Source organism: Hyperolius riggenbachi, chromosome 3 (assembly GCF_040937935.1).
Source record: "Hyperolius riggenbachi isolate aHypRig1 chromosome 3, aHypRig1.pri, whole genome shotgun sequence".
Lineage (NCBI taxonomy): Eukaryota > Metazoa > Chordata > Amphibia > Anura > Hyperoliidae > Hyperolius > Hyperolius riggenbachi.
The window spans coordinates 430,426,049-430,447,546 of NC_090648.1; the positions used below are offsets into that span (position 1 = coordinate 430,426,049).

Consider the following 21,498-nt stretch of genomic DNA (forward strand, 5'->3'; position numbering starts at 1 on the left):
TACATGCCAAAAGTCCCGGGGAAAAATCTGGATGTGACGCAAAGCAGCGTTTTAAGGGCAGAAATCACATTGAATGCTAAATTGCAGGCCTAACGTGCTTTCAAACATCTTGCATGTGTATACATCAATCAGGGAGTGTAATTAGAGTACTGCTTCACACTGACACACCAAACTCACTGTGTAACGCACCGCAAATTGCTGTTTGTTGTGTGTTGTACGGCCGTGCTGGACTACTGTGCAATATGGGAAGATTGCTCTTCCTCACTCAGTGATGTCAGGTAACGTATGACTTCCTTCTCAACTTTCCATGGCACTGTTAATGGGATTTTTATTTATAGGTATAGAATTTGTTTGCAACGCAATATTAAATGCATCCACTGGATGTCTCCTGTCAGCTCAGAATGCTGTGATCCAGTGTTCTAAGTAAACAGGAAAGTGAAAGTTTGTATGTTATTACAGATTTTTAATGAATGATCACTGCTATTGGTTGCAGCAGTGATTAATTATGAATCAGGCACTTTCATTGGCTTTGGGAATACATGGTGTATATATAATGATTTCAAGTAGTGAGCTGGCCACCCCTCAGTGAAATAGCATAAATACAAGTAAACTAAAAAAGAACTGTGAAGTTTTTCAGGCCCATAAATAATAATCAGGTACTATAAAACCTAACTTTTGTCATCTTGATTGGTAACAGGCATAAAAATACAATAAAAGTCCATTTGCCACATAATATGGACGTTTTGTTTGCTATACCTGTCAACCAATCAAGATTGTAATTAAAAGTTATGTTTTATAATATCTGATTATTACTTACGGGCCTAAAAACCCTCACCCTGTTTTTTGGGAACATGTTCCCACTCACCAATCAGTGTTCTAACAGGTGCTGACGGGGGCATGCACAGAAACATGCACAGAAACAAAGAGATGAGCATCTAGGCCCCTGGGACTTTAGATAAAAGTCTCTGGAGGCGTACATACACTGCTGCTAGTAGTTAAGGGTGGCAAAAGGATGCCCTACTACTTTTATTCAGCTGCAAATGGACCTTCCAACACACTGGATGCTGCCATCAGCAATCATGGGGTATATGCAATAAATCTAAATTTATCACAGGTGGTGACATATTTAGTCCTGCCAGGTGATCTCTGCTAAATGTTTGTTTACTGAGAATTCTATGCACTGAGGGATATACTGCTTTCTTGGCAGCTGGAAACAGCTGTTATTTTCCACAATGCAACTAATTTACAGAAAGCAAACTGTCAAGACCGTGGCCTTGACATCACACTGTAGGAGGGGTTTCAACACAATATCAGCCAGACAGATTTCCCTGATGATCTATTAGAGAAAAGGTTAAGATTTCTTGTGTGAAAGGGGGTTTCAGCAACTGATTTGGACGACGTTCAATCCAGGGTTAAAGTTCCATGTTAAGAACTATCACAAGTCACTCTAATACCCAAGTGCAGTGATTTCTCCAAGAGATAAAATGTGCATCTGCCAAACACTGAATTAATAGTACTGAGTATGCAGTGAAGATTACAATATGGGTGCCCCTTGCTGTAAAACACCTCTTATGACTGCACATAGATTACACAGATTAGGGCCGGTTTTACAAATGGACTCTTTTCGCACATCTGCTTCTGACGATGACTGTTCCCGAAATACTTTGTGGAACTCCTTTCTGAAGATCGGAGTATCTGTGTAGCCATCAACCAATCATGCTTCTCCTTTCAATAAAACATGGAATCTGGTAGGCTGTGACATTTCGTAGCTCAGGCCCAGACGTTTGGCCAGCGCACACACTTAGCTGGTGGCGTTGGCTGCGGTCGCAATGTGTTTGGTTTTCTCAGACTCCGGCGAGCAGAGCAGATACTTGTGGATTTTTGCCTCGCTTCTGTATAACCACTTGTGGTACGTGGTCAGCAGCCGCCTCCGCCTCAGATAGAGCGGCAGAGTTTCCCCTCGGGGCATCGTGTAGAGTGCAGTACAGCTACAGTTCTGTGTCTGCTGTCTCCTGCAACATGGCTGATCTCTCGTCATCTGAAATCCTGTCTCTTCCTCTCTAAATACAGATTAACATATTCAGAACATTCTCTTATGTTCTCTTCCAGTTTACTCCCTGCCATGTTCTAAGCTTGTGGTTATGGTAACCTCTAGACAACAGGGAACTACAACTCCCAGAATTCTTTGCTATAATCTGACCATTTTATTAAAGATCTTAAAGGGACCCTGAAAATAAAAATCAGGAGTTAACTGAGGCTTCCTCTAGGCCCCCGTAGCCAGGATCTTCTTGGCCTTTTCCGTGGTCCTGCTGTCCGGGCCGGTAAAGCGGTGACTTCCAAGCAAGCCTGTGTACTCTCCCAAAGTGCACTCACCGCATCATCACGCCAGGCGCCGTCAACCTCCTGTACATGCACGGTTCTCTAAACACTGCATGTGCAAGAGGCTGACGCCGTCTGGCGTGATGACGTGGCACACGCGCTTTGGGAGCATGCACAGGTGACTTGCTTGGGAGTTGCCGGAGTACCGGACCTGACAGTGAGACCACGGAAGAGTTCAGGGCGATGTCGGGGGACCTCGCAGGCTATGGGGGACTGGAGGAGGACTCAAGTAAGTCCCGATTTTGATTATCAGGCACTACTCAGGGTCCCTATAAGGTGGGATTATACTCAAAATGACATTTTTGCTTTAAAACAGTGCTGTCCAACTGGCGGCCCGCCAGGCCACCTGCTGCGGCCCGCTCGTCTCCCTGGGATGCAGGCATGGCTTGCGCTATGGGCGCCATGCCTGCTCCCTCTTGTGTGGCCTCTCCTGTGTCCCCGCTGCCCCACAGCTCAGACCTCACAGATCGCGGCGACTGAGGTAAACAGAGTATGCATGGTACCCGCACGGAGTACGTCACATGCGGAAGTGAATCATTAGTCACTTCCGCATGTGACGTTCTGCTGCGCAGGTGTCATGCGCGCGCTGTGCTTGCTTCAGTCGCCGCGATCTGTGAGGTCTGAGCTGTGGGGCAACAACAGCGGCAGCGGGGACACAGGAGAGAGAGGTAACGGGCTCGCTACTGGTGGGGGCACCTGTCACTATCTAGCTGGGGGGGGGGCTCCTGTCACTATCTAAGTGGGGGGCACCTGTCACTATCTAACTGGGGGGGAACCTGTCACTATCTAGCTGGGGGGCTCCTGTCACTATCTAAGCGGGGGGCACCTGTCACTATCTAACTGGGGGGGCACCTGTCACTATCTAGCTGGGGGGACTCCTGTCACTATCTAACTGGGGGGGGGGCTTCCTGTCACTAACTGGGGGGGCTCCTGTCACTATCTAACTAGGGGGGCACCTGTCACTATCTAGCTGGGGGGGCTCCTGTCACTATCTAACTGGGGGGGGGCTTCCTGTCACTATCTAACTGGGGGGGCTCCTGTCACTATCTAACTAGGGGGGCACCTGTCACTATCTAGCTGGGGGGGGCACCTGTCGTCTATCTAGCTGGGGGGACACGTGTCACTATCTAGCTGGGGGGGCACCTGTCACTATCTAACTGGGGGGCACCTGTCACTATCTAGCTGGGGGGGCTCCTGTCACTATCTAACTGGGGGGGGGCTCCTGTCACTAACTGGGGGGGCTTCTGTCACTAACTGGGGGGGCTCCTGTCACTATCTAACTAGGGGGGCACCTGTCACTATCTAGCTGGGGGGGCACCTGTCATCTATCTAGCTGGGGGGACACCTGTCACTATCTAGCTGGGGGGGGGCTCCTGTCACTATCTAAGTGGGGGGCACCTGTCACTATCTAACTGGGGGGGCACCTGTCACTATCTAACTGGGGGGGGGCTCCTGTCACTATCTAACTGGGGGGGCTCCTGTCACTATCTAGCTGGGGGGGCACCTGTCACTATCTAGCTGGGGGGGGGCACCTGTCACTATCTAGATGGGGGGACACCTGTTACTATCTAGCTGGGGGGGCTCCTGTCATTATCTAACTAGGAGGGCACCTGTCACTATCTAGCTGGGGGGGCACCTGTCGTCTATCTAGCTGGGGGGACACCTGTCACTATCTAGCTGGGGGGGCTCCTGTCACTATCTAAGTGGGGGGCACCTGTCACTATCTAGCTGGGGGGGGGCTCCTGTCACTATCTTAGTGGGGGGCACCTGTCACTATCTAGCTGGGGGGGCACCTGTCACTATCTAGCTGGGGGGGCTCCTGTCACTATCTAACTGGATGGCTCCTGTCACTATCTAACTGGGGGGGGGGGGGGGACACCTGTCACTATCTAGATGGGGGGACACACATGTCACTAACTAACTGGGGGGACACCTGTCACCTGGCATTTCAGCCCACACATCATCCCCAATCTGGCCCAAAACACTATTGCCAGGTACAGCAGCCAGTAGAGGAGAATTTAGAAGCCAGGTGAGAGGTGTCTACCATATTAAAGGGGCATTCTGCTTATTTATGTGAAATGCTGTCTATTTATGTGCCTCATGACTGCTGAATTTGTCGTGTTGGGGGCCTCATGATTGCTGAATTTGTCTTGTTGGGGGCCTCATGATTTGTTGGGGGCATCACGATTGCTGAATTTGTCTTGTTGGGGGCCTCAAGATTGCTGAATGTGTCTTGTTGGGGGCCTCAAGATTTTTTGGGGGCCTCATGATTGCTAAATTTGTCTTGTTGGGGGCATCATGATTGCTGAATGTGTCTTGTTGGGGGCCTCATGATTGCTAAATTTGTCTTGTTGGGGGCCTCATGATTTGTTGGGGGCCTCATGATTGCTGAATTTGTCTTGTTGGGGGTCACATGATTGAGAACTGTGAGACTATGGAAAAGCTGAATCGTCATCATGAGACAATAGCATTAAACCTACTTTTTTAGCTTTTTAAAATGGAAAATAAAACTGGGAGGTTCTAAAAAAAAACACACATTTTTCAGTAGTAGGATGGATGAAATTGTTTATCTTCACAGTTTATTTTCAACCTGGATTTTCCATAATGTTCATGTATGAGTTAAAACGTTTGTATGTAGTTTAAATTGCTGTTGCCACTTTGCGATAGATAAGTGACTTTTGGGTTGCAGTTCGGGCACTCGGCCTCCAAAAGGTTCACCACCACTGTCCTAATCTAATGTCCCACATTGCTAAGTTCATGTAAATTTGTCTCCACCCGTGGCCACACCCGCATTCTGGTCCATGGCCACACCTATTTTTCGGCGCACAACGGAACCCTCGTGTTTTCTGGCGCGCTACGCGCACCACACAACTTCACCATTATTTTAAATTGCATTTTGTGAAAAGTGCTGCCAATCTAATTGCCCTTTAATTGCAATTTTTTCTGGGGGGGGGAATAGGTCTGCGGCTCTAGCAAGAACCTTCGACCCTCCGCCATGGGGTCTGAAAAAAAATGGCCCTCCATGCCCATGAAGTTGGACAGCACTGCTTTAAAACATCAAACACGGTAAAAAAAAAAAAGGAATATAAAACATTATGAAGGTTCCAATACAACGCTGCATAATATGTTGGCGCTTTATAAATACAGTAAATAAATAAATACATCTAGCAATGTATGGCAGATCGACCTAGATCTGTTGGTTGCCCATATACCGAAAGCCAATGAAATTTCTCAGGAATCAGCCCCGTGACACTGCCTCCACGACCTGGCTTCTGTTCCCTCAAATGTTAATGTGCCCCCCTGGTGCCTGTGCATTCACATCTCACCTGGACTGTACAGCTGCTCCCGGTTTCCTCCACTGCTTCCCCATGAGCGCTGTTGCTGCACGCAGCCACCACTTGCCACACACATGCGTCAGGAAGAAGCAGCAGACGAGACCGGGAGTAACAGGACTGGCGTGGCAGCTGGAGCAGGTGAGATTTGAATGCACATTTACATTTTGAGGGACAGCGGCCGGGGGGAAGGCCGTCACGTTCATCGGTTGTTAAAATATCGCATGCTATTATCGCCGCACACCAGAACAAACACTTGGTCCAAGTTTTTCCAGCATTCTTTTAGTAGCAAAGAGAAGAGTCTCATATTTGTATTTCCAGTTATATAGCTTTATTTATAACATTGCATCATACTGTCACAGTTGCAGTCTAGAACTCGCGTTTTGGGGTTGATTCACAAAGATTACTTATTTTCACCTTAACTGTAAGGAATGCTAATGCAGGAGATAAACATATAAGGAGAGATAATTCATTCATTCCATCCTTTAACCCCCAGGGACGGAGAAATCTATACTTTCCGCGCTCCCGCCGCTGCCCGCGCTCCCGCTGGCTCTAGCGCGCACTCCCACGGGTAAACACACCGCTCGAGATCAATGAACGGGAAAATCCATTCCCGTTCGTTGATCTAAGCCCTGCAATGATCCACTGCTTTTCCGCTAAGCAGCGCGATCATTGTGAAAAAAAAAAAAAACTTACCCAGCCTCCTACTACTTCCTCCAAGCGTCCGGAAGGACGCTTGGAGGTCGCATTAAACAAAAAGTTACTGTTGCTATCTTGTGGCCAAATAGTAAAACTACACCCTAAACATTTTTCACATACAAATAAATTAGTTATACACAAAAAATTAACTCATTACCTCCCACACTCCCCATTTTTTTTTTTTGTAATTAAAAAAATTACAAAATGCTCAATTAAAAAAACAACATAAATAGTTACCTTAGGGACTGAACTTTTTAAATATTTATGTCAGGAGGGTACAACACTGTTACTTTATAAACTATGGGCTTGTAATTAGGGATGGACGCAAAACTGAAAAAATGCACCTTTATTTCCAAATAAAATATTGGCGCCAAACATTGTGATAGGGACATAATTTAAACGGTTTTATAACCGGGACAAAAGGGCAAATACATTTCTTGGGTTTTAATTACAGTAGCATGCATTATTTAAAAACTATAATGGCCGAAAACTGAAAAATAATTAATTTTTTCCCACATTTTTCCTATTTTCCCATTAAAACACATTTAGAATAAAATAATTCTTGGCATAATGTCCCACCTAAAGAAAGCCTAATTGGTGGCGGAAAAAACAAGATATAGTTCATTTCATTGTGATAAGTAATGATAAAGTTATAGACGAATGAATGGAAGGAGCGCTAAAGGGAAAAATTGCTCTGGTGCTCAGGGGGTAAAACCCCTCAGTGGTGAAGTGGTTAAAGAGAGTCTGGCGGCCGTAGTGTGTGTACGCATCTTAAATATGTAAGATGAGATAATTTAACAGAAAAGCTTTGTGAATAAGGCCCTTTGTATTTTATACTGTAAAACAGCAACAGAGCAGAACCAATGACCCTTTGAACTTTTCTGCAGTAAAACCTTATCTCAAGCGGTCTGTTTTTTTTTAAAACTGTTTCAGTTTTTAAAAACATCCTCCCACTGACCTGAATTAAACTTGCTGAGAAAAATTGCAGCAAAAATAGCGTGATTGTGATTTATTGAAATATCGCGATCTCTGCAATTTAGCTGCGATTTTTATTGTGATTTTAATGCAAGTCAATGGGGTGTGTTTTCAACCACTTGCCGACCGCCCACTGTATATTGGCGGCGGCAAAGTGGCATGCCCAGGACCACGTAACGCACATTGGCGTCGGGTCCTGGGTCTCTTCCGGGCCGGGGATCGCGCACAGTGATGCGCGCGCATCCGCCGGCAATAGGCTCCGCCCACCCGCGACGTCAACCCGCCGGCCGTTCAGAAGCGCCGGCGGGTTGTTAACCACCGATCTGCCGCAATGAAAGCGTATAATAAGCTTTGTAATGTATACAAAGCGTATTATACAGGCTGCCTCCTGCCCTGGTGGTCCCAGTGATCGAGGGACCACCAGGGCAGGCTGCAGCCACCCTAGTCTGCACCAAACACACTGATCTGCCCCCCCCTGCCCTCTGATTGCCAACAGCACCCCTCAGACCCCCCCTGCCCACCCCCTCAGACATCTGTTTGCACCCAATCACCCCCCTAATCACCCATCAATCACTCCCTGTCACTATCTGTCAACGCTATTTTTTAGATTAAGCCCTTAACTGCCCCCTGGGGGCTCCTGATCACCCCCCCACACCCTCAGATTCTCCCCAGACCCCCCCCTCCTGTGTACTGTATACATCTATCCTCCCCTATAATCACCTGTCAATCACCTGTCAGTCACCCCCTGTCACTGCTACACATCAGATCAGACCCTAACCTGCCCCTTGCGGGCGTCTGATCACCCACCCACACTTTCAGATCACCCGCAGACCTGCCGTCAGATCACCTCCCAAGTGCATTGTTTACATCTGTTCTCTCCTCTAAACACCCACTAATTACCCATCAATCACCCATCAATCACACCCTATCACCACCTGTCACTGCTACCCATCAGATTATACCCAAATCTGCCACTTGCAGGCACCCAATCACCCGCCCACACCCTCAAATAGCCCCCCAGACCCGCTCTGATCAACTTGCCAGTGCATTGCTTGCATATATTCTCGCTTGTAATCACCTACTGATCACCTATCAATCACTTGTGACAAAAAATAAAATCTTCTATGAACTCACCATACTCCTAACTGAATACCTTGGGGTGTCTTCTTTCTAAAATGGAGTCATTTGTGGGGTTCCTATACTGTCCTGGCATTTTAGGGGACCTAAACCGTGAGGAGTAGTCTTGAAACCAAATTTCTCAAAATGACCTGTGAAATCATAAAGGTACTCATTGGACTTTGGGCCCCTTAGCACAGTTAGGGTGCAAAAAAGTGCCACATGTGGTATCGCCATTACTCAGGAGAAGTAGTATAATGTGTTTTGCGGTGTATTTTTACACATACCCATGCTGGGTGGGAGAAATATCTCTGTAAATGGACAATTGTGTGTAAAAAAATCAAAAAATTGTCATTTACAGATTTATTTCTCCCACCCAGCATGGGTATATGTAAAAATACACCACAAAACACATTATACTACTTCTCCTGAGTACGGCGATACCACATGTGTGGCACTTTTTTGCACAATAACTGCGCTAAGGGGCCCAAAGTCTAATGAGTACCTTTAGGATTTCACAGGTCATTTTGAGACATTTGGTTTCAAGACTACTCCTCACGGTTTAGGGCCCCTAAAATGCCAGGGCAGTATAGGAACACCACAAATGACCCCATTATAGAAAGAAGACACCCCAAGCTATTCCGTTTAGAGTATGGCGAGTTCATAGAAGATTTTATTTTTTGTCACAAGTTAGCGGAAATTGATTTTTATTGTTTTTTTTTCACAAAGTGTCATTTTCCGCTTGTGACAAAAAATAGGGGGGGGGGGGTCTTAAAACAACAAAAAGGGGGTCTTAAAACAACTCTCAAATGACCTGAAGACAAAGATTATTCACCATCATGGTTTAGGGGAAGGATACAGAAAGCTGTCTTAGAGATTTCAGCTGTTTGTTTCCACAGTTAGGAACATATTGAGGAAATGAAAGACCACAGGCTCAGTTCAAGTTAAGGCTTGAAGTGGCAGACCAAGAAAAATCTCGGATAGACAGAAGCGACGAATGGTGAAAACAGTCAGAGTCAACCCACAGACCAGCACCAAATATCTACAACATAATATTGCTGCAGATGGAGTCACTGTGCATCGTTCAACTATTTGGTGCACTTTACACAAGGAGATGCTGTATGTGAGAGTGATGCATTGGAAGCCTTTTCTCTGCCCACAGCACAAACAGAGCCGCTTGAGGTATGCTAAAGCACATTTGGACAAGCCAGCTTCATTTTGGAAACTAAAATTGAGTTATTTGGGCATAACAAGGGGCATTATGCATGGAGGAAAAAGAACACAGCATTCCAAGAAAAACCCCTGCTACCTACAGTAAAATATGGTGGTGGTTCCATCATGCTGTGGAGCTGTGTGGCCAGTGCAGAGACTGGGTATCTAGTCAAAGTTGAAGGACGCATGGATTGCACTCAGTATCAGTAGATTCTGGAGACCAATGTCCAGGAATCAGTGACAAAGCTGAAGCTGCGCCGGGGCTGGATCTTTCAACAAGACAATGCTCCTAAACACTGCTCAAAATCCGCCAAGGCATTCATGCAGAGGAACAAGTACGCCCTGGAATGACGCGTAGAAGCCGGCACTAGAGGAAGCCGCACACAGAAGACGGAGGTCTGCAGTCCACGCGGGCATGATGGATGAGGTAAGCAGCTGCCGATAAACACCCGGGGGGGGGGGGGCACACAACACAAGGGGAGTGGGGAGCCGTTGACACATGCGGGGGACAGGAGGACCATGGGGAGATAAAGGAGAAGACATAGTGGGGTGACAAGTGGATCATAGGGGCGACATGAAAGTGACAGGAGAAACATGGGGGAGACAGAAGGGACAGGAGGAGACATGAGGACCATGGGAGAGACAGCAGGAGTGGGGGTGACAGGAGGACAATGGGACGATTTATACAGAAAAATCATGACTATTAACAAGGTTGCCCAAACTTTCACATCCCACTGTAACTCATGGTTTATCTCTCCTTATCTAACTCACATCATGGTTTACCTCTCCTTATTTGACACAACTCAGGGGTTGCCTAGGGCTCGCTACTTGATAGCCGCAGTACAGCGGTATCCCCCTGCCCGCTTCGATCGCCTCCGGCGATCTTTGATCCGGAAATCCCGTTCAAAGAACGGGATTTCCTGAAGGGCTTCCCCCGTCACCATGGTGGCGGGGCGGGATTACGTCACCGACGTCATGGACGTTGTGACGTCTAAGGGAGTCCCGATCCACCCCTCAGCGCTGCCTGGCACTGATTGGCCAGGCAGCGCACGGGGTCTGGGGGGGGGGGGGCGGCGCGGCGATCAGCGGCGAATCAGCGCGGAGCGGCGGCGATCAGAATGCACACGCAGCTAGCAAAGTGCTAGCTGCGTGTTGCAAAAAAAAAGAATGCAAATCGCTGCTGCCTGAGAAATCCTCCTGCGCGGCATAGCCCGAGCTCAGCTCGGGCTTACCGCCAGGAAGGTTAACACAACTAATGGTTTAGCTTTCTTTATTTGACATAACTCATGGTTTAGCTCTCCTTATCTATTTACCTCATGAATTATCTCTCCTTATTTGTTTATCGCATGCATTAACACTCCTTACAGTTAAGGTGAGAAATAAGTAACCTTTGTGAATCAACCCCCTGATGTGCAGTCTTCATCCAGATCTGGGACTCCAAACTTATTACCGTCAGGGGATTCGCACAACAACTGGGCACAAAGTCAGCGATGGCAGCGTCCATATCTTTCCCACTTCACCTGACCTTAAAAATGTTCCAGGGATTGGCATAGAAATTTTAGTGTGTCCGGGGAAAAAACAAAGACAAAACCCTCTCCTTGTCAGTTGTCACGCAACACAACACCGTACGGAACTCTGTCCTGCCCAGCTATGCACTGGTATTTGCGGCAGGGGAAACATGCCAGCCTTAATGGAAACCTCTCTTCTATCTGAAGCATTAACGACTAATACAAAGCATGCGCTCTACTTAAAGTAAAGCTTCCGGAGTAGCGGAGCTGAGATGTTATGACAGAGATGGTCGCGTGAAACATTAAACCTGACCCCATAAAACGAAGAATTAAACACGTGTATTGTTCATAAAGGTGAGCATTCCTTCCGCTTCCTACAGACGACACTTATCTCATCTGGAAACCCATCAAAACAAGCAATGCACTATTACCCAGGAAGGTCAAGAGCGATCCTCCAGTTTGCCTTTCGCCAGGTGATGGCGTTTGTTAGTGACAACATTGATTGCACTATGCGCAAAACCACAGCAATATGCAGGCTCTCCATCTTCTAATATTTTACTGACCTGAGGCTGCTCAGTCCCTCGCTCCCACGCAATACTGTCCAAAAGCCTGTCAAAGTCGCGCTTCGTCGTGCATGCGCAGCCCGGCCAGGCGCTCTTCCCCGCCACGCTCCTGTCCCTGGGAGCGTTCTGCACTTGCGCAGTACTACTGCGTTAAAATGAACCTGAGATGGGCCCTGTGGTTGTATTTATACTTACCTGGGGCTTCCTTGTAAATCCCCCCGGGAAGTTGTCAGGCCGTGCTCTTCTGCGCATGCGTTCTGCACCTGGGCAGTAGTGCTGTGCAGGTGCTGAAGCAGGGGCATATCTAGATTGCATAGGACCTAGAGCAAACACTAAAATTAATCCCCCAACCCCAGTCAGAGCCCCCTTCCCCTCTAAATACAGCATCCTTTCTCGCCTACATTTATTATGGTTGCCAGTGTTTTGTGGCTCGAGATATTGCCAAACTTACTTTTTTTGGAAATATTTCTTCTTATTCGCCTTTCTACTCTCTAGTCTCTACTAACTTTCCCCTTTTTTAACACCTAATACTAACGTCCCACTCCAATCCTAACCTTCCCCCTCTTGGCTTCTAACACTAACCTCCTCTTCTCCACTCCTAGCACTAACCTTTCCCTTCACCATTACAGCATCATGATAAACAAATTAAATAGCCGGTGCATCAAGATAAGGTAATAAAATAGCCAAGTGCGCTCTATATACATAAATTGTTTTCAATGTTGAAAAATGTGAAGTCATGCATTTTGGTGGTACCAATGGTCTAGCACCATATAAAATAAATGGGATACAGTTGGGGGACATCAAACTTGGAGAAAGACTTAGGAGTACTCATCGACAATCGTATTCAATGCCAAGCCGCTGCAGCTAAAGCTAGTAAAATTTTGGGATGCATTAAAAGGGAAATAAAAACTCGAGATGCTAGCATAATATTGCCCCTGTTTAACTCTCTAGTAAGGCCACAGCTGGAATATGGAATTCAGTTCTGGACACCACATTACAGGAAAGATGGCAAATTCTATACCTGCATATAAAGGGGGCTTGGGCTTGGGTGCTTTCCTTGTGTTGAAAGACATCCATGGCTACTACAATTACTAGGTGATGCCCAATGATGTTGATCCAGGGATATTATCTGATTGGTATTTTTTCCCTTTTGGGGCTAATTGGATCATGCCTTGTAAGGGTTTTCGCCTTCCTCTGGATCAACAGGGATATGTGAGGGAGCAGGCTAGTGTTGTACTTTGTTCTCTGGTTGAACTCGATGGATGTATGTCTTTTTTCAACCTAAATAACTATGTAACTATGTAAATTAGGTAGCCATGTTCCCCAGATAACATAATTAATCTGATCTGAAGTCTGAGTGATTGTGAGGCACAGGAGCAGGCATGACGGCACAGCACAGGGGCAAGCATGGCGCTATGGCACCCCTGGCACAAGCCATGCCTGCACCTCTCTAGATACGCCGCTGCACAGAAGGCTCCCAGACACAGTGGAGATTCGTGCACGACTGGCTAGATTAACAGGGGGATTTACAAAAGAACGAAGCGGACGGAGAGGCTGACAAGGGACCCAACGCACCTAATGGGGCTGGAGGAAACCTTAGGTAAGTATAAAAACACACACAGCAGCTCTTAAAGGGACTCCGAGCAGTGCAGAAACTATGGAAAGATGCATATCATTTTAAAGCTCTCTTTCTCCTCTTTCCAATGATATATAAATCACCGCCCTACGCCTTTTAGTTTTCGCTATTTTTGCGATTGAAATTGCCGCGGCCACGATTTCAATCGCGAAAATAAAGAAAACTAAAAGGCGTACGGCAACGATTTAGGTGTCGCCAGAAAGAGGAGAAAGAGAGCTTTAAAATGATATCCATCTTTCCATAGTTACATTGTATTACACAGGCCGACTTTTTCTGCTGAATGGAGCTGCTGACACCCGGGAAAGTGTCGTCCTGTGTAATACAATATAACTATGGCTTGATGGATATCATTTTAAAGCTCTCTTTCTCCTCTTTCTGGCGACACCTAAATCTTCACTCTACGCCTTTTAGTTTTCTTTATTTTCGCGATTGAAATCGTGGCCGCGGCAATTTCAATCGCGAAAATAGCGAAAACTAAAAGGCGTAGGGCGGTGATTTATATATCATTGGAAAGAGGAGAAAGAGAGCTTTAAAATGATATGCATCTTTCCATAGTTTCTGCACTGCTCGGAGTCCCTTTAAGTACACTTTAAAGGATACCCGAGGTGACATGTGACATGATGAGATAGGCATGTGTATGTACAGTGCCTAGCACACAAATAACTATGCTGTGTTCTTTTTTTTCTTTCTCTGCCTGAAAGTGTTAGACAGGAACTGCCACTTACATACCTGATGTTTGAGTCAGGACTGGGTTAGACTACAGTCTGACCCTCACTGACAGGGGCGTAACTTGAAATCACTGTGCCCCCCTGCGAAAATTTGGATGGGGCCTCCCCCCCATAGGTGCCAAATAATAGTAAAGGGACAGCGCTTCACTATAAAATAATTGTAATGGGGCAGCGTTTCACCATAAAATAATCGTAATGCAGCAATGTTTCACCAGAAATGAATCGTAAAGTGGGCAGCATTTCACCATAAAATTATCGTAACGTGGGCAGCAGTCACCTGAAAATAATTGTAAAGTGGGCAGCAGTCACCAGAAAATCGTAACATGGGCAGCAATCACCTGAAAATCGTTATGTGGGCAGCATTCACCTGAAAGTCGTTATGTGGGCAGCATTCACCTGAAAGTTGTTATGAGGGCAGCATTCACCTGAAAATCGTTATGTGGGCAGCATTCACCTGAAAGTCGTTATGTGGGCAGCATTCACCTGAAAGTCGTTATGTGGGCAGCATTCACCTGAAAGTCGCTATGTGGGCAGCATTCACCTGAAAATCATACCGTGGGCAGCATTCACCTGAAAATCGTTATGTAGGCAGCAGTCACCTGAAAATCGTTATGTGGGCAGCATTCACCTGAAAGTCGCTATGTGGGCAGCATTCACCTGAAAATCGTTATGTGGGCAGCATTCACCTGAAAGTCGCTATGTGGGCAGCATTCACCTGAAAATCGTTATGTGGGCAGCATTCACCTGAAAGTCGCTATGTGGGCAGCATTCACCTGAAAGTCGCTATGTGGGCAGCATTCACCTGAAAATTGTTATGTGGGCAGCATTCACCTGAAAGTCGTTATGTGGGCAGCATTCACCTGAAAGTCGCTATGTGGGCAGCATTCACCTGAAAATCGTAACGTGGGCAGCATTCACCTGAAAATCGTTATGTGGGCAGCAGTCACCTGAAAATCGTTATGTGGGCAGCAATCACCTGAAAGTCGCTATGTGGGCAGCATTCACCTGAAAATCGTTATGTGGGCAGCATTCACCTGAAAATCGTTATGTGGGCAGCATTCACCTGAAAATCGTTATGTGGGCAGCAGGCACCTGAAAATCGTTATGTGGGCAGCATTCACCTGAAAGTCGCTATGTGGGCAGCATCCACCTGAAAGTCGCTATGTGGGCAGCATTCACCTGAAAATCGTTATGTGGGCAGCAGTCACCAAAAAAAAGACCTGTAAAAAAAAACAATTCACTCACCTGGCAGAAGTCTTTTACCTGCCGGCCTCTTGCACGCAGCTGCCCCGACGGTCCTCCAGCAGCATATCTCCTGCGCTGACAGGCAGAGAGCAGGGCTACTGGAAGATGGCACCCAAAGCCCTGTACCGGGGACACAAAGGGCTCGATTCACAAAGCGGTGCTAACCCAGTTAAAAACTTTAGGCATGATAACCATTGCAACATGCTGGTGAAAAGTCAGTTTAGGCGTGATAAGTTTAGGCATGATAAGTTTAGATAAGTTTAGATCGCACGCAAAGTCCTGCATGCAAAGCAGCGCCATTAAAATCTATGCGAAGTGCACCAGACTTTGCTAGCGCAAAACTTTTGATCAGCTGTGCACTGCGGCGCTAACCCAGTTGGTGCTTAAACTTATCATGCCTAAACTTATCACACCTAAACTTAACATGCCTAAACTTATCACACCTAAACTTATCACACCTAAACTTATCATGCCTATACTGAGTTTAGGCATGATAAAGGGCTTTTCACCAGCGTGCTAACTGTTAGCAAAGCTTTGTGAATCAGGCCCATAGTCTCCAGTGCAGGGCTTCGGCAGCCATCTTTCTGTAGCCCTGCTCTGCCTCCCGGGAGACTGCGGGCTGCGGGGAATTAACTGGCGCGGCGTCTACTAGACGCCACGGCCAGTTCCACACCTGGCTGAGGGGGTCGCACAATTGGTGGGGAGGCATCGCCCCCCCTGAACACGGTGAGCGGGCCCCAGAGGGGCTCCGGACCCCCCTGCGGCTGATGGGGTTGCATCCCCGGTAGTTACGCCGGTGCTCACTGATAAGAAATTTCAACTATAAAACATACCACGCCCCCGCCACACCCCTGATCACGCCCCACCACGCCTCTAGTCGTGCATACCATAAAGATTTAATAAGAAAAATAGGTTGTTTTATAATTCAAACCACACTGGTCCTTTCTATCCTGGTTCATTTTCCTTCATAGTAACATTTTAAAATTAGTAATACATCAATTTGAAGGATGGAAATAAAGTTTAGAGTCAAACACATTTTTTAGTATAGAAATATATATATTTATATAGAAAGAGGGACAAATGAGGGGGAAAGAGGGACAGAGGGACAGGGCTCCCAAAAAGGGACTGTCCCTCCGAAAGAGGGACAGTTGGAAGCTATGTATAAAACACTTTCCTAGCAGAAAATGTAAAATAAATGTGGAATATAAAATAAATGTGGAATATCTTAAAAAGTCATTTTTAGCAGAATGAGGATAAATACAATTGTTTATTTCATTCGTTTATTTTCACCTTGGATGTCCTTTAAGGTGGCCATTAGAGGTGGGCCGAACGGTTCGCCGGAAGTTCGATTCGCCCCATAATGCTTTATGAGGGTAAACTTTGACCCTCTGCATCACAGTCAGCAGGCACATTGTAGACAATCCGGCTATACTAAGCCCTGGAGCCCCCCCCCCCCCTTATATAAGGCAGGCTCCGGCGGCCATTAGCCTCATTCGTGTGCCTTCTAGAGACAGACTAGGGACAGCTGCTGCAGACTTGTTCTCCTAGGGACAGATTAGTCAGGCTCTTGCCTTCTTAGCTTGCTCCTAGCTGAATCTTATTGCTATAATAGCGCCCCAGAACAGCTCTTTTCAGAGATAATCCTGCTCGTGTGATCATTTTTTTTCCTGTGTTTGAAACTGACACTTGTGTTGCTTAGACAGCATTGCTAATTCATACTGTGTGTCCCACAGCCAGCAGCCCACCAGCAGCAGCAGCACATTCAGTGACTACCTGTGTGTGTGAGACACTTGTGTTGCTTAGACAGCATTGCTAATTCATACTGTGTGTCCCACTGCCAGCAGCCCACCAGCAGCAGCAGCACATTCAGTGACTACCTGTGTGTGTAAGACACATGTGTTGCTTAGACAGCATTGCTAATTCATACTGTGTGTCCCACTGCCAGCAGCCCACCAGCAGCAGCAGCACATTCAGTGACTACCTGTGTGTGTGAGACACTTGTGTTGCTTAGACAGCATTGCTAATTCATACTGTGTGTCCCACTGCCAGCAGCCCACCAGCAGCAGCAGGACATTCAGTGACTACCTGTGTGTGTGAGACACTTGTGTTGCTTAGACAGCATTGCTAATTCATACTGTGTGTCCCACTGCCAGCAGCCCACCGGCAGCAGCAGCCAGGGCCGGTTTAAGCAACAATGGGGCCCCAGTGCAAAATAAACCTGGGGGCCCCGGAGCAAAAATTGGCATTAAGGGACCTTTTTTTCAGCTGGTATAGTCAGGGTTTGAAGCCCCAATCGGTCGGAGCTCCACATTCTGCCTACCCCAGCCTGCATGGGGGACAAGGGGTTGAAAAGTTTCAGGAGGGGGGACCCCACATAATTTTTTTTTTAAAAATTCCCACACTAAACATAAAAAAAAAATGGGAAAATAGGAAAAAAATGCCAGGGATCTTCATACAGCCATATTGCGGCTGTATAGCGATCCCTGGCCAAAGCGCTGCGGCTGCGTATGGACCCCCTGGAAACCCCCTCAGGAAATGTATTGCTCTTTCTTTTGATACATGTAAAATTACACTACCATTAGGTACTAAAGGTGACATTTACCGCATTTAAAAGTATATTTTTTTCCTTCCAAACTTTAAAATCGATTTTCTCAAAAACTATAAGGTCGATTTGAAAAATGTTTTTTTTCACTTGTTGCCACTGGGGGCCCCTACAAGCTCTGGGGCCCTGGTGGTAGCTGCCTCCTTTGCCTCTATGGTAGCGCCGGCCCTGGCAGCAGCACATTCAGTGACTACGTGTGTGTGTGAGACACTTGTGTTGCTTAGACAGCATTGCTAATTCATACTGTGTGTCCCACTGCCAGCAGCCCACCAGCAGCAGCAGCAGCACATTCAGTGACTACCTGTGTGTGTGAGACACTTGTGTTGCTTAGACAGCATTGCTAATGCATAATGTGTGTCCCCACTGCCAGCAGCAGCAGCACATTCAGTGACTACCTGTGTGTGTGAGACACTTGTGTTGCTTAGACAGCATTGCTAATTCATACTGCGTGTCCCACTGCCAGCAGCCCACCAGCAGCAGCAGCACATTCAGTGACTACCTGTGTGTGTGAGACACTTGTGTTGCTTAGACAGCATTGCTAATTCATACTGTGTGTGTCCCACTGCCAGCAGCCAAGCAGCAGCAGCACATTTAGTGTCTACCTGTGTGTGTGACAGGGAGCTGCACATTGTACTACCCAGTACTGCATTTACCTACTACTAGTACCTGTTGTGTTTAGTTAACCCACCTCATCACTGCATACACTTACGTTTGTGTTGAGTGAACCCACCTCGCTGCACATAACTACCTTTTGTGTTCAGTGAACTCACCTCACTGCATATCTACCTTTTGTGTTGAGTGAACTCACCTCACTGCATATATAACTACCTTTGTGTTGAGTGAACTCACCTCTCTGCATATAACTACCTTTGTGTTGAGTGAACTCACCTCGCTACATATATAACTACCTTTGGGTTGAGTGAACTCACCTCTCTGCATATAACTACCTTTTGTGTTCAGTGAACTCACCTCACTGCATATACCTAGCTTCCCCCCCCCCCCCCCCCCGAGATGGACAAAATGGACAAACCAGGTAGAGGCAGACCTAGAGGAAGGCCACCTGGCACTGGCAGGTCTGTGCGAGGTGGTGTTGCTGTGATTTCGTGCGGACCTGGCCCAAAGTACAGTGCTCAGAAGAAGGCACGTGCCATCACTTCCCAAAATTGTGAGGACGTGCTTGAGTATTTAACACAGAACACTTCATCTCCCGCAGCCACCAGCGCTACAACAAGCACCACATCCACTGCATTTGACACTTCGCAGGAGTTATTTGGTGGTGGTGGTGAAATCACTGTTTCACAGCCACTACTGCAACAACAAGAAGAAGGCGCAGGTACACCACCTCATACGCCTGAGTTAGGTGGCTAAGTGTCTGACTTAGTATGGACGTAACGTGTGAGGAGGGGGATGATGAACCACCTGAAGTTGGTGCAGTTGTGGAGTTGTCTGAGGAAAGCGAAGCTGGGCAGAAGGATTATGATGACGATTATATGGATGCCACGTATGTTCCCAATAGAGGAGATGACCAGGGGGACAGTTCAGAGGGAGAGCCAGAGAGGAGTAGGAGGAGGCGACTCCATGATAGAAGCAGAGGGAGCTCGTCCTCAGAAACAGCTGGGGGCAGTGTCCGGCGCCATGTATCGCCAGCTATGGCCAGCCAACCAACATGCCCTTCAAGGTCAGCTGTTGATGCCACCGTAGTGCCATCACCCCAGGGGGGCTCAGCGGTTTGGAAATATTTTAACGTATGTGCCTCAGATAGAAGCAAAGCCATCTGTTCTCTCTGCCTCCAAAAATTGAGCCGTGGAAAGGCCAACACTCACGTAGGGACAAGTGCCTTACGAAGGCACCTGGAGAAAAGGCACAAACAGCTATGGGAAGAACACCTGAGGAAAAGCAGCACCCCTCAAAAGACAAGCCACCCTCCTTCTCCTCTTCCTCCTTCAGGTGCATCGTCTTCATCCGCTTTCTCCCTTGAACCTTCACAGCCACCCTCCTTCACACCGCCTCTGCCCTTGAGCGGTTCCTGCTCCTCTGCCCACAGCAGTAGCCAGGTGTCCGTGAAGGAAGTCTTTGAGCGGAAGAAGCCAATTTCGGCCAGTCAGCCTCTTGCCCGGCGTCTGACAGCTGGTGTGGCGGAACTATTAGCTCGCCAGCTATTGCCATACAAGCTGGTGGAGTCAGAGGCTTTCCGTAAATTTGTGGCCATTGGGACACCGCAGTGGAAGATACCAGGCCGCACTCATTTTTCACGAAAGGCCATACCCAAACTGTACCGTGCAGTTCAGAGGCAAGTGGTGTCATCTATTGCGAAGAGCGTTGGGTCAAGGGTCCCCCTGACCACGGATGCCTGGTCTGCCAAGCACGGGCAGAGCCGCTACATTACGTACACAGCCCATTGGGTCAACCTGGTGACCGATGGCAGCAAGCAGGGAGTACGTGGCTGTTCAGCGGACCGACTTGTGACACCTCCACGGCTTGCAGGCAGGCCTCCTGCCACCTCCTCTCCTTCTCCTCCAGCTACATCCTCTTCGCTGTCAACCTCCTCCTCCTCCTTGGCTGAGTGGCAGTTGAACTCTAGCGGTGCTGCCATCTCCTCTTCCTCTCCAGCTACACAGCCCCATCTCCCCAGAGCTTACGCTGCATGCTAGGTACAACGGTGTCACGCAATTTTAGACATGTCTTGCCTCAAAGCGGAGAGTCACACTTGAGCAGCTCTCCTGGCTGCTCTTAACAAACAGGTGGAGCAATAGCTGACCCTGCACCAGCTGGAGATCGGCAACGTGGTGTGTGACAACGGCAGCAATCTCCTTTCCGCTTTGAATTTGGGAAAGCTGACACATGTACCCTGCATGGCACATGTGCTGAATCTGGTAGTGCAAAGATTTGTCTCAAAGTACCCAGACTTAGAGGACGTTCTGAAGCAGACCAGGAAGTTGTGTGGGCATTTCAGGCGGTGTTATATGGCCATGGCCCGCTTTGCGGACATTCAGCGGAAAAACAACTTGCCGGTGAGATGCTTGATATGCGATAGCCCAACTCGCTGGAATTCCACCCTGCTCATGTTCTCTCGCCTGCTAGACCAGGAGAAAGCCGTCACCCAGTACCCGTACAACTACAGTAGAAGGACACAATCTGGGAAGATGGGGATGTTCTGGCCCAACAACTGGACACTGATGCGAAATGCATGCAGGACCATGCGGCCGTTTGAGGAGGTGACCAACCTGGTGAGTCGCGCTGAAGGCACCATCAGCGACTTGATCCCCTACGCTTACTTCCTGGAGCGTGCCGTGCGTAGAGTGGTGGATGAAGCTTTGGAGGAGCGGGAACAGGAACAGCTACGGCAGGAGGAGTCGTGGGAGCGATTTTCATCCGAACCACATGTTTCCTCGACACCTGCGGCACCACAGAGGGGGGAGGAGGAGGAAGAAGAGGAGTCGTGTGGGGAAGGAGAGGAGTCAGACTCGGATGACGATTATGAGGAAGGTGTTTCTGTGGAGGAG

General features: G+C 47.7%; 1 long non-coding RNA gene across 1 annotated transcript in view; it reads right to left on the reverse strand.

Annotated features, from left to right (window-relative positions):
• Nucleotides 1–937: 937 nt before the first annotated feature.
• LOC137564165 (uncharacterized) overlaps nt 938–21,498 on the reverse strand; it is a 707,039-nt gene continuing 686,478 nt past the window's right edge. The window contains exon 6 of the long non-coding RNA XR_011030540.1: nt 938–2,060. This is a non-coding gene — a long non-coding RNA (uncharacterized lncRNA). The remainder of the gene's footprint in view (nt 2,061–21,498) is intronic.